We start from the raw sequence: 17719 nt of genomic DNA on the forward strand, positions 1-17719 counted from the left end.
GGATCTGAATTGAGTAATTTTAAGTGTTGACATCTGCTATTGTGACAAAAATTCTGTAAGTTTTGGTGCTCAGGCTTGGCTGGGAAAGCGGGCAGATTTGTGTGTGTGTGTGTCTGTGTTTGCACACCCACATACTTGCATGCATGTGCCCATGCACAAAAGGTGACTGACAGGAGTTAAACTTGCCCCTGAAAATGATGAGCAGAAATCAATTCAGTCAGGCAAAAATGGCATATCTGGCAGGCAAAATATGTAGTCAGAATCCAAAAGATCAATCCAGAATAACAGGCCTGTTCAGACAAACCAGGCAACAGAAAATCTGGCAGCCAGAATGATGCAGTGATTCAGGGTGGCAGGCAAGTAGCAGGACCTCTGAAAAGGAATTTAGGATTCTGTGCGAGATGGCTGTCACTGAGCAACAGGGAAAGAAACATTGTAAAAACAAGAGAAAAGACAGGAATATAGAGCAAGTGATCAGCTGCCAGAAATGAGGCTCAAGTTGGGGACAATCTCTTTGAACCTGATTCCTGGGACTCCGATTACAGAGGTAAAAAGAAAATTTCTGATTCAATACTCAATCATGTATTAAAAATTAATTAATTAAATATTTAATATGCAATCATCTATGTATTGAATTAGAGTTTTTCCAATAACATTTTCCTAAGGTCATATTTTTCCTAAGCCTGATGGTTTGGTTAAATGAATTTAAGCATGCAGACAAGTAATAATCATAATTATTTATTATTTTCCGGGCAGAACAATGTGTGAAGTGCTTTACTTATATCTTCTGACTAAATTCTCAAAACAACTCTTTGTATAGGTTATTATTATGCCAGAGATAACATAGTAAATAAAAAAATTGTGATTCAGATCTGGAAACGTAGTTCCTCTTATAAAGAAGACAGAAGAGGAAGATTTCTGGATAAGAGCACTTTCTTGCTAGAGAATCAGTATTTTATTGAGAATACTCACTGTAGGAGGCAGAAACGGTGTTAGGTGTTTTCTGTGTCTTATCTAATTTAATTCTAACAATAGTCCTATGGTAGAAATATAGGTACACCTTTTCTGAGACAACTCGGTTAAACTTATTTTTCACACAAGAAATCAATGTAATATTGACATGCTATCAACAGCACACAAGTATCACTTATCTAGTAGTGTTGTGTACGTGGAGATGGGACAAAAGAAAGCTCTAAGCCCTCACAATGGATTTAACAGAATGTTGGACATATTTAAATGTGATTCTCTCTGACATCAAAGTTTTTTCTTTGAACAATCTGTTTAAATGATAAAAAAAGAAAACTCAGACATAAGCCTTTTTTGTTATCCCTTCCATAAGAGGTAACTGACAGTGACCTCTGAGTCCTCCTCTAAGTATACTTGCATAAGCAATATGAATCTACAGTTATAACTAAAACAGGAGGTATCAAAACTAATTTTCCAGACAATATAAAATCTTTATTAAATTAAAAATCAGAGTTCCCCTTGACCTCATAGTCATGTGCTTAGAGGGCATACTCATCTTAGAATTTCATTTATAAATTGTTTACCTTGGAATAGGAAGGTACAAGATCTGGAAAGGTGGATGAGAGAGAAATACATGGACTTGCACACGACAAAGGGTAATGAGCTTCACTGGGCAAATTTACAAGAAGGCAGAAAACATTGAGCCTACCTTTTCACCAGCGTGCTTTGCTTGGATCTTCTCAAACTTCCCAGGAGCTTTCTGCAGAGTCTTCGAGATTCACAGACTCTTATTGCTTTGGCTCCACACTTTGCTGTAGCAATATCAGACCTGTGTTAGAGCAAGTGATGGACACTACAGTGACCTGATTTGTAACTACATTTCCTCCATGATTCAAGAATACAATCAGTATTCTTAGTAACTGGATATTAAGTATTCTAAGTAATACTTAGCATTCTAAGTAACTCCTTAGCATAACAGTTGCTATCTAATGTGCAAAATAAAGTAAAATATACTCATCACAAAATATCAATGTGACATTTTTATGCAAAATTATGACCATCCAGTTGGCCTATCCATTGTTGACATTGAAAATTGCATTTATATTTGAGTTACTCTGTTTGAAAAGTGCCAACAATCAATTTGTCAATTATTTTGAATTCACTTTAATTTAATTTTATAATATTCAACTCTTAGCTAAACAACATATAAGGGAATTTTGATATTTAAGAAAATTTTTCTTTGAGAAATATTTGAGAAAATAATTCTTTGATATTTAAGAAAACTCTCTAGAGTTTTGCTTGGGAGAAATAGCCTAAATAGCCTAAACTTTGCAGAGGGAGAAAAGATTCAAATGTCAACAAATTTTCATCCCATCATCCAAAAATCCTATGACCTTTCCAAAGTAATACCATTGTAAACCTGACTAGGACATGTAAACAACATGGGCAGTTTCCTTGAGTCTAGATTTAAGCCTAAGATTATATGAATAAACTATTATTGAATAAACCAGTTATATATATAGGTATGTATAGACATAGATACAGATAACTATTATATAGTTATATGGTTATGTATTATATAAACTATATAGAATAAACTAATATTAGCATTAGTTTTCCATATATTTATATATACCAAGACTAAGTATCACATTTATATTTCGTTTTTTTATACAACCATTTTGAGTATCATCTCCTACATTTCAAAAGTTTAGGGGATGGTGCAACACAGAGCTTCCTCATTAGAGCTTCCCAAGACAGGTAGGAGAAAGACAATTTCAATGCAGTATGAGAATGGCTACGGTTAAGCCATTCATGGTATGTTAATGAGACTACAAATTATGGACAATGAAGTGCCTGGGGGGATCTGGGAGTTTCACAGAAAATGTGGTATTTGAGTTGTGTGAAGATTCTTCTAGCAGAAAGGAAAGAAAAAGGTATTGCTGGTGGGAGGAAGGTTGTGTGGGTGATCAGAGCTGTCTTGAGAGGAACTCTGAGATTTGACAATTTTGGTCACTGATGAATTAGACTAATCAGAGAAGGAACTAAATGACAACAGCTGGAAGAAGTCGACATTCCATAAAGATAACCGTCCAGAATCGAAGTAAAGAATAGAGAGACACACAAGTGGCTTCAAGTTAAAATTGGATCAAGCAAAGACACATTTGTAGGCAGAACTAATGAAATTAGTGAGAATTTGCTTGAATAATGTGCAGTGATATTTGAGGAGGAGTAGAACAAGGGCATAGTAAGCCCTTTGACTCAGAAGTGAGACAGATGCGAGCAGGCTCTGCCATGTGATAGCTGCATGAGCTTGGAAAATTATTTATTCTCTCTAAGTCTCATCTTCCTTTAATAAAACTGAAATACCAACACCAACCGTATTATGTTATTGTGAAAATTAGATGAGGTAACATGTATAAAGTGCTTAGCAAAGAACCCAGCATGTTTTGGGGTTCCTATACAATGTTTGGAGGTAGGGATACAAAGGTGAAGAAGACTGCCTCTGCCCTCAAGGGACATAACAGTGAAACAGGAGATGGACGCATTAAGAGGGAAGTTGAATAAACAGGGTAAGTGCAAAGTTAGAGACATGCATAGGGCATTATGTGAACACAAAAGCAGGGCGTCATCTCAACACATTTTACTCAGAGAAAAGGCCCAGGAGGAAAGGGTTTGAGTTGAGTTTTAAAATATAGGAAGTATTCAATGGAGCAAAAAGGGAGGGCATTCCATGGAGAAAAGCTAGCATACACAAAGAAACGGCATTGGAAAAAAATGCCTAGGTAAAAGTTCCCTGTTGCTAGTGTATTAAGAGTGGGGCCCAGAGTAGCCATAAAGAAGCCTAGAGAGAGAGAGACAGTTACCAGATCTCAGAGGTGTTTGTATGCCACACTAAGGAGCCAAGCCTTTGTCAAGTAAGCAATGGGAAATTGTTGGGTGTTATTAAAATCTGATATGACCAGATTTCTACTTCAGAAAGATCACACCAGAGGAAGTATGGAGAATGAATTTGAGTGGAACAAGACAGGAGGTAGGAGAGAAATTACAGATGTTTGATTGTTGATGGTTATAGTATGTTTCCATTTTCACTAACCTGGTATTTGGGTAGAAATTTAAAGATTTAGAACGGAATCATATTAATTCATTCGGAGATGCATTCCAAACAAGTTTGATTAATCCAAAACTTCAGATAAAAAATTATGGCTTAAATAGCACATTCCATTAATTCAAGATCTCAGTAACAGTAAAATCAATAGCATCTATTAAGCATGAAGGGCATATTCCCTTTCAGACACTGAGCTAGGAATTGGAAAGAAATTAATCTATACAGAGAAGGCTACTCATGCCTCCATAAACAAGTGATCTCATTGTCCAAACCTCTGGCTTTCCAGTTAGTTGTGCTAAGGATCAACACTGCCCACTAGAAAAATCAGTATTACTGCTTTAGAGAAGAGCAAACTGAGACACACGTGTAAGCCAACTGCATAAATTCCTAAAGCAAGTTAGTGACAAGCCAAACCAAAATTGATATCTCTTGATTAAGTCCAGAGCTGATAAAAAATTCACACCAAAAACATTCACACCAGTGGTGACTTTCAAGATCTTGTTTCTCAGATTGTGATCAATGGAGTGAGAAGTGGAGCCTGCAAAGTTTCTCCAGATGAAGGGTACTAATATTTCTTATGATACTCTTATTTAGAATGGAATGCCTTGCTATATTTTTTCCTTGAATCACCCTGAATCATTTACTTAGTGCAACAGTTGTCATCCTACTTGAGACCTGGCTGAGACTGATCTTGACACAGGTGACCAAGATATTAAGGGCACTGTCCTCATTTCTGCATTAAATAGTAAAGAAGAAATTAGGAGACAGCACCATAGGTGGGAAGCTATTTTTCATAGAAGACACTGGCGTCAGTGACAATGATAAATTCCATGCTCCCTCCATTGAGTTTTGGACAGTACATAATTACAAGGAAGTCAAGGATAAAGGGCATGAGGGGGCCTTCTCCAGAGCTCGGGTGAAATACCCATGTGTGACTCCCACAGAGCCACCGTGAGACATTTGAGCAGAGGATGAAGGCCCTGCAATTATTCCGGTGCTAGCTAAATTTGTGTATTTTGTAAACGCAACTTCATTTGTATGCACATCATTTTATTCCTACATCAAGAAAAGACTGGTTAATAGTGTGGCGTTACAGCAGACTGGCTTAAGAGCAGTCCATGAATTCCCTATTGTCTGTCACTCTCACAGATCCTTTTTTAAAATGATCAGAGGAAAAGACACCATCAAGAGAGTCAAAAGACAGTGCCATTGAAAAGACAGTGTCATTGACTGACACTGAAGACAAGTGTGAAAACGGGGTCACAATTAGTGTCGTTCAGATGGTCCTTTGTTCTTCCTAAAATCGCATGAAAAGAATGATTGGGATCTAGGAGAAAGCCTGATCATTGTACAATATGGAGAGCAGGGAAGAAAATAGGAGCCTTAGAATGTTGAAATAATTGATGATATTGTATATTTTCAAATGAATTTCAAAGATTACAAAGAGCTGATGAGGTGAAAAGATGGTATCAAGATAAGAAGTCTGCATGGATAATACATACATATTGATTAGAATAAGTGGTCTTCTTTGGAATACTAAAATAAATATACATGAATATGTATAGGAATGGATATATATGTATATATGTATATGAATGAATATGTCTGTATACACACACCTACACACATACATTCACACACGTAAATTGCATGAGGAAATGTGAGAAAAGTGTAAGGTACATTGTCAAGTTTAAAATTTAGCTCTAGGAGAACAACTTAACAAAAACTAAATTAAAAAAGTAACAAGTTCCCCTCACAAGATTTGACAAATGAATGGTCTGCAAATGTTGAGTGAAAATCAAATTGAAATGAGATGTAAAGAAGCAAACTCATATTACTTTGCAGAAAGAAAGTAACCATTATAAATTGCAATTACTATTTGGCTCTTACTCGTTATAAAATAGTGGCATTCATCTGTAAATCAGGTTTTCAGAACTCAGAACACATTTTACTAATTACATTACAGCTCATGGTTATAATTCCAAGTCATTCCAAAAACCTCTGTATGACAGGATACATTTTTTAGTTTCTCATTCTCAAATTCTTTGTATACCCTGCTACCTCAATCCAAGTGTAACCAGACCTTAACTTTTCCTTGGAGTGTGGAAAGCTGATGCCTTGAATTCAAAGGTTCTTCTTGTCTTTTGTGAAAGAAAAAAAAAAAAAGACAATGCACAAAATGGGAGAAAAGTTTTGCAAATCACATATCTGATATGGATTTTCATCTAGAATATATAAATATCATACATAAAGAACTCATACAACTCAATAATAAAAAGACAAAAATCCCAATTTTAAAAAATGGGCAAAATATCTGAATAGACATTTCTCGAAAGGAGAAATGCAAATGGCCAATGAACATATGAAGATGTTCAACATCATTAGCCATCAGGTAACCGCAAATCAAAACCGCAATGAGATACCACTTCACGCTCACTAGGATGGCTTGAATAAAAAAGGAAGACAATAACAAGTGTTGGTGAGGATGTAGAGAAATTGGAACTCTCATAGACTGCTTTTGGAAATTAAAGTGGTGTAGCCACTTTGGAAAACAGCCTGGCAGTTGCTCAGACAGTTAAACATAGAATTACCATTGATCCAGCAATTCCACTCCTAGGTATATATCCAAGGTAAATGAAAACATATGTCCATACAAACTTTTACAAGAATGTTATAGTAGCATTATTTATAATAGCCAAAAAGTGGAAATAATACAAATGTCCATCAATGGATGAATGGATAAGCAAAATGTAGTATATCCATACAATGGGATATTATCCAACAACAACAAGGAATGAAGTAATTATACATGCTACAATATGACTGATCCTTGAAAGCATTATTCTAAGTGAAAGAAGTAAGTCACATGGATTATATATTGTATAATTCCTTTTATATGAAATGTCTAGAATAGGCAAATCCAGAGACTGCATATCTCAATAAAGCTATTTAAAACACTGATCACAGCCACATTAGTTCCACACTTATTGTATCCTAGGTTGAGAAAACCAATCTACTTCCTAACCAGGGCTAACTGGATCAAGGATAAGTATACAAACCAAGGGTAAGCAAATGTGGAGTAGCCATAGCTGCAAGGTGAGATGGGTCCTGATTAGCAGTAACAGCAAAGTCATCAGTAAGGTAGTGTCATGTGTGTGTGGTATTCCTTTATAATTATTTATTTTATAATAATGAGAGCTATCATTAATTGAACATTTACCATGTGTCAGATATTTTGCTAGGTACACTGGGTAGACTACTTCATTTATCCATTCAGCAATCCCATAAAGTGTTATTATTTTCCGCATTTTATAAATGAGGAAAGGGAGCCTCAAAGAAAATAGGTAACTACTTCCCAAGTTCTCATAATTTTTTTTTTTTTTTGCTGAGGAAGATTCACACTGAGCTAACTTCCGTGCCAATCTTCCTCTGTTTTGTATGTGGGTTGCTGCCACGGCATGGCTGATGAGTGGTGTAGGTCCACACCTGGGATCCAAACCCACGATTCCCAGCCACCAAAGTGGAGGGTGCCGAACTTAACCACTATACCACTGGGCCAGCCCCCTAAGATCTCATAGTATAATATGGTAGACCAAGGATTCAAACACAGATATGTGTTTGGTCTGATGACCAAATCTTTGTTCCTTCTTTTTTTTTTTTTGTGAGGAAGATCAGCCCTGAGCTAACATCTGTGCTAATCCTCCTCTTTTTGCTGAGGAAGACCGGCTCTGAGCTAACATCTATTGCCAATCCTCCTCCTTTTTTTCCCCCCCAAAGCCCCAGTAGATAGTTATACGTCACAGTTGCACGTCCTTCTAGTTGCTGTATGTGGGACACGGCCTCAGCATGGCCGGAGAAGCAGTGCCTCAGTGTGCGCCCGGGATCCGAACCCGGGCCGCCAGTAGCGGAGCGCGCGCACTTAACTGCTAAGCCATGGGGCCAGCCCTGTTCCTTCTTTTATACTATGTTTTCATTCAAGACTGTTGGTTCCCTAAATTTTAAGAAGAAAATTCAGGTATTAATTACGTTCTATTGTGTACTTTATGGGTAACATCCCAAGCGTATTGAAGTTTTGACAGATCTCAAGGAAGTCCTGGATCCCAAAGCATATTCTAGTGATTGCTTTATCTCTCTCTGACTCCTTTCCCTTAAAAATGTCGGAGTTGTCTATATTCTCCTTTCTTACTTTCTCACCTCCTCTGTATTTCCCTAACCGGTTTAATCTGCCTTATATCCCCAATACTCCACTGGAATTATCCTTGTTAATATAACCAATCACCTACATATTTCTAAACCCACCTATTCTTTTCTATTCTTATTATTTGATAAAACAGTATTCAACCCACTTGAAAAGCAATCTTCCCATCCCAGCAAGTTATTTTGTGGATATCAACAAACAGATTCTAAAGTTTATATGGAAAGGCAAAAGACCCAGAATAGCCAACCCAATACTGAAGGAGAAGAACAAAGTTGGAGGTTTGCACTATCCAACTTCAAGACTTGCTATAAAGCTACAGTCATCAAGGCAGTGTGGTATTGGTGAACAGACAAACAGATCAATGGAACAGAACAGAAAACCCAGAAATAGACGCACGTAAATATAGTCAACTGATCTTCAATAAAGCAATAAAGGCAATACAATGGAGAAAAGATAGTCTTTTCATCAAATGGTATTGAAGCAACTGAACATTCACAAGCAAAAAAATGAATCTAAATGGGAAAAAATATTTGCAAACCATATATCGGATAAGGGGTTAATAAGCAAAATATACAAAGAACTCATACAACTCTATAACAAAGAAAATCCCAAATAATCTAATTTAAAAATGAGCAAAGGATCTGAATAGATATTTTTCCAAAGAAGATATATGAAGGGCCAAGAGATACATGAACAGATGCTCAACATCACTAACCATTAGAGAAATACAAATCAAAACCGCAATGAGATATCACCTCAAACCTGTCAGAAGGGCCATCATCGAAAAGACAAGAGATAACAAATGCTGGCATGGATGTGAAAAGGGAACACTTGTGCATTGTTGGTGGGAATGTAAACTGGTGCAGACACTTTGAAAAACAGTATAGATGTTCCTCAAAAAATTAAAAATGGATCTACCATATGATCCAGATCTACCATATGATTCTACTTCTTGGAATATATCTGAAGGAAATGAAAATACTATGTCAAAGAGATATCTGCATCTCCATGTCCATCGCAGCATTATTTACAATAGCCAAGACATGGAAGTGATCTAAGTCTTCATCACTGGATGAATGGATAAAGAAGTTGTGGTATATATATATACAGTTGAATATTATTCAGCCACAAAAAGGAGGAAATCCTGCCATTTGTGACAACACGGACCTTGAGGGCATTATGCTAAGTGAAATAAATCAAAGAAAGACAAATACTGTATGATTGCATTTATATGTGGAATCTAAAAAAAAAAAAAAGCTCACAGAAAAGGAAATCAGATTTGTAGTTACCAGAGGCAAGGGAATTGGATAAATGTGGTCAAAAGTGACAAAATTCCAGTTATAAGATAAATAATTACTAGGAATAAGATAGAAAAATAAAAAAATCTACACACAGACATTACATCCTTCACAAAAATTGACTTGAATTGGATCGTAGACATAAATGTAAAATGCAAAACTATAAAACACCTAGAAGATAAAATAGGAGGAAACCTAGATGACCTTGGATATGGCAATGACTTTTTAGATACAACACCAAAAGCATGATCCATGAAAGAAACAATTGACCAGCTGGACTGTATTAAAATTAAAAACTTCTGCTCTGTGAAAGACAATGTCAAGAGAATTAGAGAATCAAGAGAAGCCACAAACTGGGAGAACACATTTGCAAAAGACACATTTGATAAAGGACAATTATCTAAAATATAAAAAGAACACTTAAAATTCAACAATAAGAAAACAACTCAATTACAAAATGGGCCGAAGACCTTAACACACATCTCACCAAAGATGATATACAGACGGCAAATAAGCATGTGAAAAGATGCTCCACGTCACATCTCATCAGGGAAATGCAAATTAAAAGAACAATGAGACACCACTCTACACCTATTACAACGGCCCAAATCTGAAACACTGACATCAAATGCTGGTGAGGATATGGAGGAACAGAAACTCTCATTCATTGCTGGTGGGAATGCAAAATTTGGAAGACAGTTTGGCAGTTTCTTGCAAAACTAAACACTCTTAGCATACAATCCAGCAGTTACGTACCTTGGTATTTACCCAAAGGAGCTGCAAATTTATGTCCACACAAAAATCTACACAAGATTTTTATAGCATCTTTATTCATAATTGCCAAAATTTGGAAGCAACCAAGATGCCTTTTAGTAGGTGAATGGATAAATAAACTGTCGTACATCCAGACAATTCAATATTATCAGCACTAAAAAGAAATGCACTATCAAGCCATGAAAAGACTTGGAGAAATTTTAAATGCATATTACTAAGTGAAAGAAGCCAATCTGAAAAGGCTTCATACTGTGGGATTCCAACTATATGACATTCTGGAAAAGGCAAAACTATGAAGACAGTAAAAAGACCGGTGGTTGCCAGGGGAGAAGGGGGAGGGATGAATAGGCAGAGCACGAAGGATTTTTATGGCAGTGAAAAATTCTCTGTATGATACCATAATGATGGATACATGTCATTAGACATTTGTCTAAACTCATAGAAGGTAGAACATCAAAGTAAATCATGGACTGTGTGATTATGATTTGTCTATATAGGCTCCTCAATTATAACTTATATACCACTCTGGTGGGGAATGTTGATAATGGGGGAGGCTGTGCATGTGTGGAGACAAGAGTATATGGGATATTTCTATACTTTCCTCTCAATTTTGCTGTGAACCTAAAACTGCTCTAAAAAAAAAACTTCTTCTTTGGAATTTTATGACACTAAATTCTCTGATTTTCTCTCTATGTCATTGTTCACTCCTTTTTCTGTCCTCTTTGCTGGCTCTGCCTCATATCCCTGATCTTCAAACGGAGGCATTTCTCAGGGTTCAGCCTTCACTTTGTCCCCGTTTCACTGTGTAATACATTCCCCTCAACAGTTATCCAGCGGTTTCAACTATGACCCCAAAGCTAACAAACATACCCCTAAATGATATTGCTAGCCCTAAGCTCTTTTCTCAAGTCTTCACCTATAAAATCAACTTCTTTCTGTGAATCTATTTTTGGATATCACCCTGAAACTTAAAATTTAAAGAGAATTCTTTGTTTTCCTACTTCAAACGTGTCTTTCATAATGTTCTATATTTTATTTAGGAAACGGTCCAATATATACCTATCTGCTCACGCCAGAGTCTTGAAAGTCATCCTTGATTTATCCCTTTGTCACACTCCCTGATGTACCATGAATCTTCAGTCCATAATATGACCACTTCTCACCATACCCACTCCACCAACTTCTCTTCCCAGATTATTGAAAGAGTCTCCTAACTTTTCTTCCTGTTTCTGTACCTTCCAACACAGCACTCAGAGTGATCCTGTAAAAATATGTCACATTTCTGCCCAAAACTCTCTAATGGATTCTTATTTCATCCAGAATAAAAATCATACAGGCTTTTGTTTGTTTCTAGTCACTGCTGCATAACAAGTACTTAGAATAATGCCTGGTACATAGTTGGCTCTCTACAAATATTTATTGAGTAAAGAAAGGGATTTAATCTATCCATTTATAGCCATCACCATGGCTACCATTACTAGTTCAAGAAGCTGTTCTCTTTCTTCTGAAATTCTGGAATAAATCATTAGCCTCATTGTAATTCCAGTCACCAACCTTGTTCTCTTCCAATCCTTTCTCTAAATTTTAGACAGATTGATAGTTTTAAAATTCAAATATGAACATTCTTTCATTTCTACTGCTCTTAAAACAAAGTACAAGTTGGGAGCATGGCCTCCAAATCTATTCTATGATTGGTCTCTCATTTTTCCTCTGTGGTTACTTCATGTCACTCGTCCATGTTACATAAACCCTAGATAAACTAGATGTCTTTAAAGCCCCCAAATTGGCATATTTTCTCTTTCTACAGTGAATACTTCCCCTACCCTCCTTTCTGCAAGGCAAGCTTGAACACATACTTCAGAATTCTTATCAATTTCAGCTTCATCAGGGAAGCCTTCTCATGCCCTGTAGACAAAGTCAAATCCCCTTGCCTTTATTCTGTAATGACATCCTTGATTCAAATTAGGTCAAGATTGTCATTCCCACTAGATAATTTTCAAGAAAACGGGAATGTGTATAGCTAGCATACCACATTATCTCTAGTGACCAGCATAGTTCCTGGAAATATAGCAAGCACTCAATAACCAACCGACGAGTGATGTATCTGGAAGATCCCAGTCTTTAGAATTGGATAGACCTAGTCAGAAATCCAACTGTGTCACTTAGAATCTATATGATAAATTTACTTGACCTGATATAATTTCAATTTTCTCATCTATAAGAAGTAAAATAACAATACTCACTGTAAGTGGCAACAATAATGAAAATATTTCAGGTAACACGTGAAAAAGTATCTACCACAGAGTAAATAACTATTATACAGAGTAGCAAGATTTCCAGTTTTGTGGTAGATGAAAAGCTGGGTCTGAAGTCTAGGCCCACTTCCCGCTACATATGTATAGAACTTTTGGCAATTTAACTAAAGTGCCTCCAAAATACCAACTTATACATTTATAAATAAGCACAGAATTATCCATCTCATAGAATTGTCATAAGAATTAATTTTGATGATAAGTGTAAAGTGTAATTGAGCAGAGCAGATGTTCAATAAATGTTATCTACTGTGCACAGGAGTAGAAATAGCAGTAGAAATAAAAGTAGGATTTGTATAAGGGGATGTGTAGATCTGTGTCCATCCCTCACTAGTCTGGAAAAATGAATAATTCTAGTTAATTTTAAAAGATATATTTATATGTATAGATGTGTATATATTTTAAATATATGTGAGTATAGATTATTAAGCAATTTAAGTACTTAAAAAATAAATAAAGCTAATTTCTAAGTACTTAAACTTAATCAAATCCAGTGCATGGGATGTAAATGTATTACCTCGACAACCTATTTATAATCCCACCCTTTCCTACTGGGAATTCACGTCACTATTCCAGTCACTTGCATCCCATTTAAATAGATAATCCAAATTGTAACCAATAAACTTTTATTTGTAGCATGAATTGGCTGTAGCTATGCAGACCTCATCAATGATGGGTGTTCTTAGAGATGCAAACTATTCAACAAAACTCTCAAGTCTAAGAGAATTCTTTTGTACGTGATTGTTTATATTGAAAAAACACACACATAGGGTAAAGGAGATAAATGCATTTACAACTTGAAATATACATCTTTAAATAACACCTGAAAATTTCGTTTGTAAAGGCTAGAGAGTATAAATTGAACCTGTGTTGTGGGATGGTGTTTTTTCCCGAGTTTCTGCTACACTTGGACCTTGTAGTGCTTTTATAAAATGTTTTTAGAGTGGTCCATGACTGATTACAACACATACCCAGCTTAAACAGAGCGCATGGTCAGTGAGTCCCAAATATAAATCAAAGTCCTATTCGTGTGTAAGAAAGTCATGTAAAGAATGCATGCTGACTACCAATAGGATTTTACTAAAATATGTGAAAGAAGCCACTATAGATGCCAAGGAAATTCTAAATTTAAAGAGTTCAAAATGTAGGGCAAGTCAGTGTGAGATACAGAACATAATTTCTGGATAGATGAAGTCTGCTTGTTTGTTTTGATATATATAATATCTACCCTGCAAAGTTAACAATGGCAGCTGGAACCATTTGATTAGAAGACAAGTTTCTTTTTACAGAGTACTTTCTCAACATTTGGTCTCTAAGGTGCTGAGTGAAACTATACTTGAAATAATATAATGCCTGCAGATCCATATAGAAGTGTTTCTCCAGTTTCTGTAGAGTTCCTTGAAGGAAAGAAAATAGTGTTTCTGTTCCATTTGATTCTCAGAGAGATTCTGAACATTTGAGGAGCTTAAATCTTTATAAACATGACAGGGAGATTGACAGACTGTTACATTGTTTAAACTGTGGACATGTATGATTCTAATACCAATTAATTTTTGCAACATGTCTTGTCACTGACTTCAAGATGTATGAGAAGCTACTAGAAACATTTTTTTTTTTAACAGTCACAGTACATTGCTTCATAATCAAGGGTCCACAATGCCTATGCTCACCGTATCATAGTCTTCTGCTCAGTTTTTATTCATTCACTCTTTCATCAAAGTCATTGACTTTCACTATGCACCAAGCTTTGTGCAGAGCCTCAAGGATGAAGATAGCTCTTTGCAACAAGGATTTCTTAATCATAGTAGGGGCGGAATACAAGATAAGTTTATGATGCAAGTCTTCACAGGGTGATTAGAGCACAAATTTGTTGTCGTTAGTGCCTGTGGAGTCAATTCTGCCTCCTAGCAAACCTGTGAACAACAGAGTGGGACTCTGCCCAGCCTTTTTGTGCCATCCTCTCCCCTTCTGGTGCAATATCAGACAACGCTCTGCTGGTATTCACAGGGTTGTCGTGGCCAGTCTTTTCGGAAGTAGGTAGACAGGTCCTTCTTCCTAGCCTGTCTTTAGTCTGGAAGCGACCCCGAAATCTGTCTACCGTGTGGATAACGCTGCTGGTATTTGAAATCCCATTGACATAGCTTTCAACATCACAGCAACATGCGGCCCCCACAATATGACAACTGACAGATGGGTGGTGTGGTTCTAGGATCAGGAAATGAACGTAGGCCTTGGCAGTGAGAGTGCCAGATATTAACCTGACATTTTAACTAACTTTTGAAATATTAAATAATGGATAAAGAGGGAAAGGGAGACACAGAGTAGCATGGCACGGGGAACAGCTGCCACTTTTCCCTTTGTCCTCTCCTCTACAGATGTCCTGTCTTTCAAATTGCTGCAGGTAGACATGTTTAGCCTACCTCAGGGTCTTGTAATATCCTTTACCCTTCCTGGAAAGATGTTTCCTCCTTCTTACCTAGTTCACTCTTCCTCATTATCTATGGCTTAGAAAACATTTTATTTCCACGGGGATATCCTTTCTTACTTCACAGACCACTTGAAGCACTCCTGTTACAGGTACTCTATAATTCTTCATTATGTCACTTATTTCATTTGTAATTATTTACCTTATCTACAGTCTTCCTTACTATACTGCAAACTCCTTGAAGAAACAGACTATGACTGTTTTGTTCTCTGCTGTATCCTCAGCTCCCAGGAGAAATCCCCTGGGTCATGATAGGTTCTCATTTAATGATTGCTGAATGAGGAAAAAATGAACATTTGACCATTGAATAAAATAACAAATGAATTACTGATAGGAGCAAAGGATGTGTAAGGAGATAGAGTAACATCTGACGCCTTTGAGGAAGGCAGAGTTCAGAGCATAAAGATCTGAGGAGTATCTTGAAAGCTAATTTTATTAATTAAATTTATGAGTTAAAACTTAATCAGATATGTGATTATGTTTGTCTTGTAGAATGAACCCTTTGGCAGAAGTATAGAAAATAGAAGGGAAGCAAGGAAAACTAGAAACAAGGGGGCATCAGTTGATGTGAATGAAAGAAGAAAGTGCCAGTGGTGATGGACCCATTTCCCTGGGTGAAATCTGAAACTGGCCCCCCATACATAGAGGGCAAGGAGAAACAGAGGGAAGAAGTAGACCATTCCAGATTGCTAGGTGGCAGGTTTAATAAGGAAGAGACCTTACATAGGAGGCTTGTCTTGAGTGACTGTAAAACAAGTAGATTTCTGGACCCACCCACCAGAATCTTAAGTTGATATAGAGTCCGTAACTGGGATGAGTCACATATGCCATCCAGATGGTCATGACAACACATTGCTCTCTCAAGGCTGCGTCCTTCAAAACAGCTTCCACTGTGGGAGTGGTGGGCAGAATGTACATTCCAAGGACAGGGGAGGAGGTGAGGAGCCAACAACCGCCCGGGGTCCAGCTCATGGGTCAATGCACCATCATGTCCTCTCAATGACCTCCTCCAACAGTGATTTTCAACAATAGACTCTAAGGGAAGGGAGAGAAAGGAGGGGAATTTGTTTAGGGCTTCTGTACTGGGATAAATATTGGTTCCGGTCACAAAAGGAAGAAACATAGGACAAGAAGCATATTGAGCAAGAAAGATGAAAAATTCAGCTTTATATAATCTGAGTACAAAGAATCAAGGAACAACTTAGCAAGAACATCTGTGTTCAAGCTAGAGTTTAGAAGGTATGTGTATGTAGTGAGTAGTTAAGGCCAAGGATTGGGATGACATAATCCAGAGAAAGGCAGAGAGAGAAGAATGCCACAGACAGAGCCCTTGGGCACCTTATATTTTAAGAATTGAGCTTGGTAGTTGTAATTCATTGAAGTAAGAGGCTGTCCATAGAGATAGAATATTTTAAAAATTATGTCAAAAGAAACAAAGGAAGGATGTAATTTTAATAAGAAAAGTCAAGTGTTAAATGCCAAGAATAATCAAAATAAGGTGATATCAAAAGACAAGCATCCTTCAAATGATACTAGAGTCTTTCTCACTTTTCCCAATTCCTTCTCCTACTGTTTATTCATTCACTCATTCACATAACATACACTTATTAGGAGGCTACTATGAACTAGACATCTCTGTGGGTAATAAGAATATAGTAATTAAAAAAAAAAGAAGTCTCTGTCCTCACGGAACTTATGTTCTGGTAATTGACTTCATTGTGGGCCATATGCCAATAGGATAAATGTTCCCACAGCATTTAATTTCTAACCTTATCTTACCCATTTACCACGATGTGTAATGACAGTAGGTAACTCTTAAAACATCCACTGCTATTATCCAAAATGATTTCTCAGGCTAGGACTGTGCTGTAAAATGAATTGGCTCTCCTACCTCTCTTCAAACCAATCACTCTCAAGATGATCATGCTGACCAAAATCATTTTCTTACTTGGATGATAAAAGTGCTGAATCCAAGCACTGAAACTTGATGGTCTTTGTCATCAACCAGTGCCCTATGGGCATTGTTCCTCAACCTGTTTGATTTTAGCCAACTACGCAATTATTCAACACTTTCGATAGTCATGCCCACAATGATAGCTGATCTGTCCTAATCATACATAAGTAAAAGAAAAAAAAAAAAACTTTAAAAGCTGTTCCACAAATTTGCTAGTCAAGTAGACACAGAAAGTGACTACTTAGAAGACGTGGTGCTGTAGGGAAAATATTTTTTATATCTCTACATAATTAGAGCTTTCTGAGAAAATTTTACTGAAACTTGGGACCTAGGCTAAAATACAAGCCTGGAAGCTAACTTATGACTGAATAGATAGTGAGAACTCCAGAGAGCTTTATCTCCCTGGAGGTTTATGTTCACATTTCAAGGGGATAAGACCTGGGACCACACAGACATACCCTGCATTGTAAAGTTGGAGACACCAGTCTTATTTTCATCCAGCAGATATTTCTTCACACTCCCAAGAATGAGGAACCAGTATCTTCCTCGTTATGTCTCCAAGGAGACTCACGAGGGGAGGGGGCTACCTCTCTATAAATGCTCGGGTACATTTTGGGCTCCTC

This window comes from Ceratotherium simum, chromosome 36, assembly GCF_057802395.1.
Source record: "Ceratotherium simum simum isolate JZ-2026a chromosome 36, ASM5780239v1, whole genome shotgun sequence".
In the NCBI taxonomy this organism is placed as follows: domain Eukaryota; kingdom Metazoa; phylum Chordata; class Mammalia; order Perissodactyla; family Rhinocerotidae; genus Ceratotherium; species Ceratotherium simum.